This window comes from Lontra canadensis, unplaced genomic scaffold (genome assembly GCF_010015895.1).
Source record: "Lontra canadensis isolate GAN:19392208 unplaced genomic scaffold, GSC_riverotter_1.0 scaffold124, whole genome shotgun sequence".
Classification (NCBI taxonomy): Eukaryota; Metazoa; Chordata; class Mammalia; order Carnivora; family Mustelidae; genus Lontra; species Lontra canadensis.
The window spans coordinates 4,719,189-4,729,376 of record NW_022631118.1 but is presented as its reverse complement, the minus strand read 5'-3'; the positions used below and the strand labels follow the sequence as shown (position 1 = coordinate 4,729,376).

General features: G+C 41.8%; 1 protein-coding gene across 5 annotated transcripts in view; it reads left to right on the top strand.

Moving 5' to 3' along the window:
• Positions 1-732: 732 nt before the first annotated feature.
• CUNH3orf20 (chromosome unknown C3orf20 homolog) overlaps positions 733-10,188 on the top strand; it is an 84,759-nt gene continuing 75,303 nt past the window's right edge. For 4 of the 5 annotated variants that reach the window (XM_032841480.1, XM_032841481.1, XM_032841483.1 and 1 more), the window contains exons 1-2: positions 733-1,509; positions 10,048-10,104. The gene's annotated coding sequence lies outside the window, so the exon portion shown is untranslated. Of the gene's footprint in view, positions 1,510-1,944; positions 1,976-10,047; positions 10,105-10,188 lie in introns of all 5 variants that reach the window. The other variant, XM_032841479.1, reaches the window with a different exon arrangement.

Below are 10,188 nucleotides of genomic sequence, written 5' to 3'. Positions count from 1 at the left end.
GGGAACCCGAAATAACCTTTTGTTGCTCAGGATGGCCCAACCTAGGGTGGATGGTAAAGCAGTCTGCACGTTGGCTCATGGTCACCGTCGACTAGTAACTGTAAGTCAGATTTTCTCTAGGATTTCAAAACTATTTTAAAATTTCTCATCCTGTCTTAGAATACAGATTTAGTGTTTCAGGAGCCCAGTTGTTAGTTACATCCTCTTGCCTTTCAGACCCAGAGTTCAGGTGTTGACACAATTTCAGTTTTACTATTTCTCATGGGCCTGTTTTATAGTGTGTGTCCAGCAGATGGCGCCAGCATTCTCAAGACTTCAGATTCACTGCAACAGCACCACCCAGTAGAAATATGACGTAAGCTGTCTGTTTTCAGTTTTCTGGGAACCACATTAAAAAAGTGAAATTAATTTCATGATATACTGTATTTAATCCAGTATTTAAGCCAGTATATCGAAACTAGTTCAACATTTTAATTATATTTAAAAATATCCAGATATTTTATATTTCTTTGCACACTGAGTTTTAAAAAATCTGTATATCCACCAGCAGTACATCTCAATTCAGATGCTAAATTTTCATCAGGAATACTTGGTCTATATTTATATTTCTTAGAAAATACAGTGAAAAGGTAGTTTCACACACCCAAGTTCCATACACACAAACATTTCTAAGTTTGCCAGTAACTGTATCAAATATCAGTTCTTTTTTTTAATTTTTAATTTTTTATTAACATATTATTAGCCCCAGGGGTACAGGCAAATATCAGTTCTTAATACAATTTTACTTCCTTAGTCATACCACATTTCAGATACTCAGAAGACATGACGCTAGTGCTACCGTCCTGTATAGCACAACTCTGCATGATCTGTTTTTTATATGCTTTATGGTCTGACTACACGTAATCCTCCCATTAGTGACTAAAGGACTGATAAACATTTCTTCCAGGCATGCATTAAGCACTGAAGCTATTCTTACCGCAGTGTTTAACTCGGAGGCAAGGAGTCATGAACTCTTCTGTCAGAAAACACGACCACACCTTATTCATATCATTGTAGAGCTAAGCGAAATGTTTTGGATCAGAAATTGCTTTGAATTATTTGTTTTCACTGTAATCTTTCCTCTAGGCCTTTGTGTGTTTTGATACAGTCCCTTTGAATTGGCTAAATAAATCATTTTGTTCGCTTGCAAAATTCCCGAAGGAGAAATTTTAAATCCATATACATGAGATTCCTGCTATGTTTAGCCATACATTTGCCAAAGACTTGTGGGATCATTTATTTCCTCTTAAAGCCACAGTGCAGCCTGCAGGATGGTTTTCAGCTAACCTTGTTGTGACATCGAGAGGAGGCAGTAGAATTTAGAATTTGGAACAGGGGTCGGTACTGGTCTTTACAGTTAATACAACATAGAGGAGCCACGCCATATGTGTTTCGTTTCTTTTTCAGCCAGTGAATTGAACTAAGTCAGTTATATGTCAGGCAGTTTGTGTAAAAAGCTATATGGCTAAGGTAAGTGATAATAATTAGAATTGTTGACCCGCTGGAAACAGAAAATGAAATCCCCAGGCCCTCCCGCCCAGCCTTTGTGAGCTGCCTTAGTGAGGCATTTAGCTAGTGTAGATTATGGACATCTAGCTTAATGTTTAACATTTGGGGTTGGGGGTAGAGAATGATGTAATAGGTGTACATTATTGTGTAGGAAAACTGGAAGATTAATGAAACGAAGCAAGGTGTTTTAATGAAAACCTGGCACTCAGGCCCAGTATTGATCTGTTACCATGTTTCTTAATAAATCCCGGGCTGCATTTATATACACATGCATACTAAGTGCATTTTGTCCAGTGATGGGAATGGTCAGATATATTTCTTCTTTGTCAACCTCAATTTAAACAGCTGCTTTCTCCACCACATTTCTAACTGCCACGTTCTTCCTGACTCTGAAAGCTCACCTGCTTGGTGGCAGTTTTGCCTGGTGGTAAGTGTTTTCACTGGGGTACGTTGTTTTCTGTTTCTCTTTCTGAATGTTTTTAGCAGTGAAGCTTCCATGAACTTGAACTTGGGGGTAGTTATAGACACTTGACCCCTCGGGTGCCCCTTATCCATCACCATACATACAGAATTCCCTGCCCTGCCCCACACCTCTCTGTGCATGTTGTTCAGGGTTGTTTACGAAAACTAGAAACACAAAAGTACACCCTGTTCACAGCCCAGGTCTCCCAGGTCACAGGCACCTCTGAGAACAGTACTGCTGTCTTTATAGGGGACCCAGGATTGATTGTCTTCTTTCCAAAAATGAATTGACTTTTTAAAGTCAAGGTTTAATTTACATATAACATTAGTTTCAGTTGTACAACCTAATGAATTGACATTTGTATATATTACAAAGTGATCACTGTAATAAGTCTAGTTACCGCCCATCACCATACATACAGAATTCTTTTTCTTGTGATGAGAACGTTCAAGATCTACTCGCTTAGCAACTTTCAGGTAGGCAATACAGTATTAACTGTAGTCACCATGCTGTACATTACACTTCCATGGCTTACTTAGTTTGTAACCGGAACTTTGCAGTTTCTGACTCCCTTCTACCCATTTTGCCCACCCCCGCCCTCTGTCTCCGGTGACCACCAGTTGGTTCTCTTTTTGTGAGCTTGGCTTTTTGGCTTTCTGGTTTGGGGGGTTTTCAGATTCCACTCACAAGAGAGATCATATGGTATTTGTCTTTGTCAGACTTCTTTCACTTAGCATGATGCCCTCATCCATGTTGGAAATGGTAAGATTTCCTTTTTTGTGGCTGTGTAATATTCCATTATAGCTATGAATCACATTGTCTTTATCCATTCATCCATCAGTGAACACTTAGGTTTCCTTCCTATCTTGGCTGTTGTAAATTATGCTGCAGTGAACATGGGGGTGCATATATCTTTTCCAGATGGTGTTTTTGTTTTCTTTGAATAAATATCCAGAAGTGGAATTCCTGGATCATACAGTAATTCTATTTTTAATTTTTTGAGGAAACTCCCTATTGGCTTCTATAGTGGCTGCACCAATTTACATTCCCAATAATGAGTGTACAAGGGTCCCAGTTTCTCCACATTCTCTCCAACACTTGTTATTTCTTGTCTTTTTTATGATAGTCATTCTAACAGGTGTGAGATGATATCCCATTGTGGTTTTTTATTGCATTTCCCTGATGATGAGGAATGTCGAACATTTTTCATAATTTACAAAAATCATCTTTACCTTAGATGAGGCTTTATAGCTCTGCTTCCAATTATAATCTACATGAATTTTAAGGGATGTGTGATCAATGTAAACATACCATTTTTAAAAATAATCTTATTTATTTATTTATTTATTTGAGAGAGAATCAGAGAGCATGAGCAGGGAGGAGAGGGAGAAGCAGGCTCCCCTCTCGATCCCAGGACTCCGGGATCATGACCTGAGCCGAAGGCAGACGCTTAACCTACTGAGCCACCCAGGTGCCCCCAAAATAATGTTTTTAAAACTGAGCTGCTCAGATATTTTTTTTTTAAGATTTTATTTATTCGACAGAGCGAGATCACAAGTAGGCAGAGAGGCAGGCAGAGAGAGAGAGAGGGAAGCAGGCTCCCTGCTGAGCAGAGAGCCTGATGCGGGACTCGATCCCAGGACCCTGAGATCATGACCTGAGCCGAAGGCAGAGGCTTAACCCACTGAGCCACCCAGGTGCCCCGCTCAGATATTTTTAATTGCTACCTAAAAGTTCATCAAATTAATCTACATTGTTGTTAAACACTTCCTCAGTTGTTGGCTGGCTGCATTATTTCACTATTAAGAATGAAGAGGCTGTAAGTATCTTTTTGTTTGGCTCAACCAGCATTGATCTGTACTAAAGTAGCTTCTCTCCCTCTTTTAACCCTCCCCCCACCCCCGCCTGGCATTACTTTCAGGAGTGAGATCACTTGGTCAAAGGGATGGTCATTTTTATGTTTCTTGATGGGTCTTGCTGGGAGACCCATCTTAATAAGGGCCTTTCGTGTCATGACAAATCTCCCTGGTGGAGGTTGCAAGTGGCTGGCAAGTGAATGCTGCTCCAGGATGAGGTGTGACCATGAGGTTTCAGTCTCCTGTGTAAACCTTCCTTGGTGGCAGGCACTTAAGCTTAATCATGTGTGGTGGCCCCCACTCTGCTTCCTCTCAGATCACTTCTCTCTAGCTCAGCATTTCTCTCCTCCTCATCTGCTTAGAGAGCTCAAGCATCTGTCCAGAGCATGCTTTATGTACCGAACAACAGAAAGCACACTGTCTTCATTTTCCTAGTCTCATCTCCACTTCTCGTTGCACTGAACAAGGGCTCGTTCTCCTGCCTGTCCTAGCCGACAGCTGGGCTTGCTCACAGACTGCAGGCATGCGGTTACATCTGCACTGCTTTCTGTCTTTACCAAAGCGTTTCTGATTAAAACTATAGGAAGCCAGAAACTAGAGATAATAGCAAAGAAAGCCAGGACCAGATGACATGACAGAGCTAAGTTTGATTTTGTTTTTAAGTATACAGTTATATGTACTTTTAAAAAAGTATTTATTTATTTGAGAGAGAAAGAATATGCACAAGCTGTGGGATGGGATTGGGCAGTGGGAGAGGGAGAAGCAGGCTCTCTGCTGAGCAGGGAACTTGACTTGGGGCTCAATCCCAGGACCCTGGGATCATGAGCCGAAGGCAGATGCTTACTCAACTGAGCTACCCAGACATCCCCAGCTGTATGTATTTCTAAAAAGTATATTCTTGGGTCGGTGTCAGTAATGGGAAGGAAGGATGCCCTTTTCTTCTAAACCTATACCCAATGTCACCCCTCAGCTTCCTTCTAACTACATGTACTTGCTTTTCCCAAAGCCTGTTCACAATTTCCCTACTTTTCACCCCTGTTCTGCTTGTGCTCCACTGCACCCCTGGCAGTTTGCTGTGTCTGTGCTTTTTAAGTACCCTTTCAGGTGCACCAAAGACTGGGAGTCCCTCTTCACTGTAGGCAGAAATCAGGGTACTGTGGGAGCGGCCCCTCTCCTTGGCTAATGCCTACAGCAGCTGGGCTGCTCACACTCCTTCCACTGCACTGCCAGCGCCTGGGAGGAGCACCCTAGATACAGATGGCACCCTCTGCTTACAGTCCTTCAGTGGCGTCCCGTCACCTGCAGGATGAAGTCCGGGATCATTGTCTCACAGCTGGCCCCGTTCTGCCCCTCCTGCTCCACACTAACCCACAGAATGCTCTGCTTGCTTCTTGCTCCCCAAACTTGCCAGTTTAGAGCCTCCACCTCGAGCAAGCGTTGTGCCCACCACCTGGAATGTTCTTCCTTTCCTTGTTCGCTAGTCTAACCTGTTTGTGGGTCAGTTTCTGTCATTTCCATTATGCAACCTTCTTCACCCACTCCAAATAATTTCCTTTTTCTATTTAACATTCACCGAGCACTTAACTGTGCTAGGCATTGTGCCAACCCTGTACATGCATCGTCTCACTTAATTCTCACAGTCTGGGGAGGTGGGGACTAGGGCCCTTGAGATCATCACAGAGATCAAGTGCCAAGCTCAAGGTCACATTGCCTGAGCTCTTAGCTGCCCAGCCACACTGCCTTCTCTGGGCTTCCATTCTGCCTTGCAGAAAGCACTCTGACTTGTCATTGTAGCTTTGTGTGTGTGTGTTTCTCCTCTTGGATCTGTCCTCTGGGACAGAGCAGCCAGACAGAAAATGGAATGAAGGTGGCACTGGGCCTGTGGTCATCTTCTATATGCTTTATAAACTTCTCACACAATCTTTTCATTTCTTTGTGGGAGGTGATTCTTGAAACTTTGCTTATGGCCATCTGCATGGGTCCATTAGGCTATTCATGGGACTTTGATGCCACAAATATTTTTCAGCTTCTGGTATGTAGCAGCACTGTATTTAGTAATATGGACATTATAAGAGGAAGAGAAGACATGACCTCTGCCATCCAGTTGCAGAGATGAGATTTACCACATGGGATGTAACTGGTGACTGAAGACAATACATTTCAATACTTGATCATATAACACATGCAAATTCTTCGGTAGGACATACAAGGACGTTTTGGCATCTGATTTGAGACCACTTTTCCAACTTTATCTGCTACCCTCCTGGAGACCCCAGGCATACTGATATGGTTTGCAGTTCTCTGAACCTACCATGCTTTAAGTGCCTCTGCTCCCTTGTACATCCCATTCCTTTTGCCCAGAATGACAACTTCTGCTCATCTTTTATAACCATCTTCAACGCTGCTTCTGTTAGACCTTTTTCTTTGGGTTTTCATGGCCTTTGTACATTTTTCTATAGTGTGACCCTTATCATATTGTCTATAAGTCAGTTTTGTAAGTCTGATGTGTCTGTTAAACATTGAGCTGCTTGAGGGCAAGGCCTGTGTCTCAGTGATGGAAAAATGAAGGACAGAATTAAAATTGGATACATACAAAGGAGGGTGGGTTATGTTCTGACATGGCTGGTGGTCAGGAATCACACTTGACTGCAAAGATAGAGATCTAAACAAAGGGGCTCATTCTCTCCTGTGAAACAACTTTAGAGGTAGGTAGTCAAGTGCTGGTGCAAGGGTGCTGCTGTGTCATCAGGAGCCCAGGCTTTGCTGCTCTGCTCAGCCACCTTCTTGCATGGCTTCCCTCTCCAAGCTAACTTCCTGGCTCTAAATGGCTGCTAGAGCTACAGCCACTTCATCCATTCCAAATGAGAGGAAAGAGAATGGCTGTGAGGAAAGAACAAAGTTCTGTGAAGGTAGCCTCCTTTAAAAACATGGCTCAGGGCCACACCTAGCAGCTCCACTTTCATCCCATAGGCCAGGATTTAGTCACATGAGCACCTCTAGCTGAATTTGAAGAGATAAGTATATGGTGGTAAATACAGGTCTGGGCACCTGGGTGGTGCAGTTGGTTAAGTGTCCAACTCTCGATTTCAGCTCAGGTTTCAATTTCAGGATCATGGGATCAAGCCCTGTGTCTGGCTCTGCCCAGTGTGGAGTCAGCTTGAGTTTCTCCCTTTCCCTCTGCCCCATTACCTCTACTGTCTGAAATAAATCTTTAAAAAAATACAGGTAAATATGTTATAAATATAACAAATATTTATGTTGATTGTATTTATTATAGCATTTACATAACTAAATGTAAATGTAAGTAAATACATGATAATAACTATTTCATTTAAAATGACATTTCTTAAAAAACAAAAACAGCTTTTAGATCCATAATCTTTTCTCCAAAGAAGGTACAAATTGCTCCATAAACACGTGAAAGAATGCTAACCTTCATTAGTCATTAAGGAAATATAAATCAAAATCATGACGAGATACCACTTCACACCCTCTAGAATGGCTCTAGAATCAGAAAGACCTATAATAACAAGTGTTCACAAGGACATGGAGGAATTAGAAGCCTCCTACATTGCTGGGGGGACTATAAAACGGTATAGCCGCTTTGGAAACCAATCTGACAGTCCCTCAAAAAATTAAGCACTGAGTTACCACACGACCCAGCTATTCCACTCCTAGTGTACAGCCAAAAGAATCGTGGTGAGGATGTCTGTTCACACAAAAACTTGTACAGGAATGTTCACAGTATTACTATTCATAATAGCCCCAGAGTGGAAGCAACCAAATTGTCCATCAAATAATGAATGGATCAACAAATTGTGGTATAGCCACATAATGGGATATTATTCTGCCATAAAAATGAATGATGTAACTGACACATGCTCAACATGGATGAACCTCGGAAATACGCTGACTGAAAGAAGCCAGTCACAAAAGGCAACATTGTGTATGATTTCATTTATATGGAATGCCCAGAACAGACAAATCTACAGAGACAGAAACTAGATTAGTGGGTGCCTAGGAGTGAGGAGGAATGTGGAGTGACTGCTAATGAATTTCTTTCGGGGGTGATGAAAATGTTCTAAAATTAGATAGTGGTGTCGGTTGCACAACTTTGAATATACTAAAACCATTGTACATTTTAAAAGGGGCACATTGTGTGAATTATATGTGTGAATTATATCTCAATAAAACTGTTTTAGAAAGCTTTTATCTGTTTGGAAGACATATCTTCATAATTAACCTCAAAAGAAATGAACTGGTAGGGGGTGCGATGGGGAGGCTTTCCTCAGACCAGTTAACATTTCAAGGACTGTATTTGTCTTCTCTTCATTGGAGTCCTGCCTTTAAAAAAAAACAACTGCCCTTCTTGGTCAGGGTCAGATCCCTCTGGCTGGTCGCCCAGATGACTGAGATTCTGAGTGGTTTCTTTGTTCTACAGACTTATCATTTAAAAAATGAAGTATTTTTCTGAGTCTCCAAAGCTGAGGAAAAGAGATGCTAGGGGGTCAGCAAATAGACATAGGAAGCCACTTATCTGGAAACCAGGATGTCAGAAGGGCTTGCTCTGTGGAACTCTTGTTCCTTGGAGATTTTGTTGCTGATAGATGGGCAGAGGCAGCTGAAGGGCTGTGAGGAAAGACTGTGTTTGGAAAGCTGTGCTGGGAGTCTGCACACAGGCAACTCCTGTCCGACCAGGAGTTCTGTATTGTCCTCAGGGAAATGGGAGAGATAATAATCTTATCCTGGGTGGTCACACCAGAACATGCCTGTGAACCTACTCTGCAAATGGGAGTAGTGCACCCCAGGGGTGAACTTGGGGTGGCTCCAGAGGACGCTGTTAAAAGGCGAAAGAATGAGGATTGTCTGACAGGAGAAGAGCACCATGGACATGGTGGGGAGTGGTTGTCAGGAAGGAAGGTAGAATTGACAGTGATAAGGCTGTGGTAATAAGGATTGTCAGAAGGCTGGCCAGCCGTCCTTCCTCAGCTCTAAAGGCTGACACTATAAGACCCTCTAGTACATTCCTAGTTTGCTTTTGGGGCCACTTAAGTCAGACAGCAGGGGCAACTGGCCTACACTGCATGGGAATGTCAACAAAGGTGATTCCCTTAGGTCTGCCTTTCCTTCATGTTCTGGATTCTTTCTTTTCTTCCCTTTTTTTTTTTTTTGAAGATTTTATTTATTTATTAATGTATTTATTTGAAAGAGCGTGCACACGCACATGAGTGAGGGAGGAGGAGAGGCAGAAGGATAAAGAGTGGACCCTGACATAGATAGGGCTTAATCCCAGAACCCTGAGATCATGACCTGAGCTGAAACCAAGAGTCAGACGCTTAACTGACTGAGCCACCCAGACACCCCAATGTTCTGGATTCTTGAGCACGTTTTGCAGAGTCTCATGTTCTCACAAAGCCCCTCAGGAACTAAAAGAAATAAATCATCATTTTTGTGTAATGCAAGACCAAGAAGTGACCTTACATTTTTGTCAGTGTAGTGATATATTACTAAAGAATGTCCTTATAGGGCTTATTTTGATCAGATAAATGAAACTTTCAGATCTGATTACAAAACCCTTGAAGTCTATTTGTGGATTTTTCCAGCCATTTTTGTGCTTATTATATTGTGCTTCATACTCCCTCTCTTTAACCAGTGGTCTATTTTTTATATATATTAAGAAGACAAGAACAAAACACAGTCTAGGAATATGGCAGGGTAAAAACCACCAGAATACCTAATGGTGTTCAGCTGACTCAGACATGATTATGCTTTCTGCTAACTCACCTATGTCTACTTGATGAGCACTCAGAGCCCTCGAGAAATTCTATTAGAATGGGAAAATATTTATTATATAGTTCATTGATTTTAAGGTACGTGTTTTTTCCATTTTAACATCTCTTAAATTGTGATTTATCTTATAGTCAATGGCATCTTACATTGATTTTTTTTTCTATCTTGTAAGTTGATGAATCTTACAATCAATTACATCAAACCTTGATTTGATGAAATGTGGCAAATATTGGTCATTGAATTGAGAGAATTTATATTCTCCTCATTCTTTCCCGTCTGCCTTTGGATGTACATGCTGAATAATCGCATGCCCATCCTTGCATTGCCACCAGGAACTACCACATCACCGTCTTCCAGAGAGCCAATAAAACATCTTTTTTGTGTTTGCAGGTTTTAATTCATAGACCACAAGCAGATCTTCCACCCCCAGGTCTCTGACTATAAAAGGTACAGTGGAACCTTTCTCCTTTCCATTCTTGCAGCACCCCAGGGGTCCTCCTAGAGGTACTCAGTTTGTATGACTGTACCTGG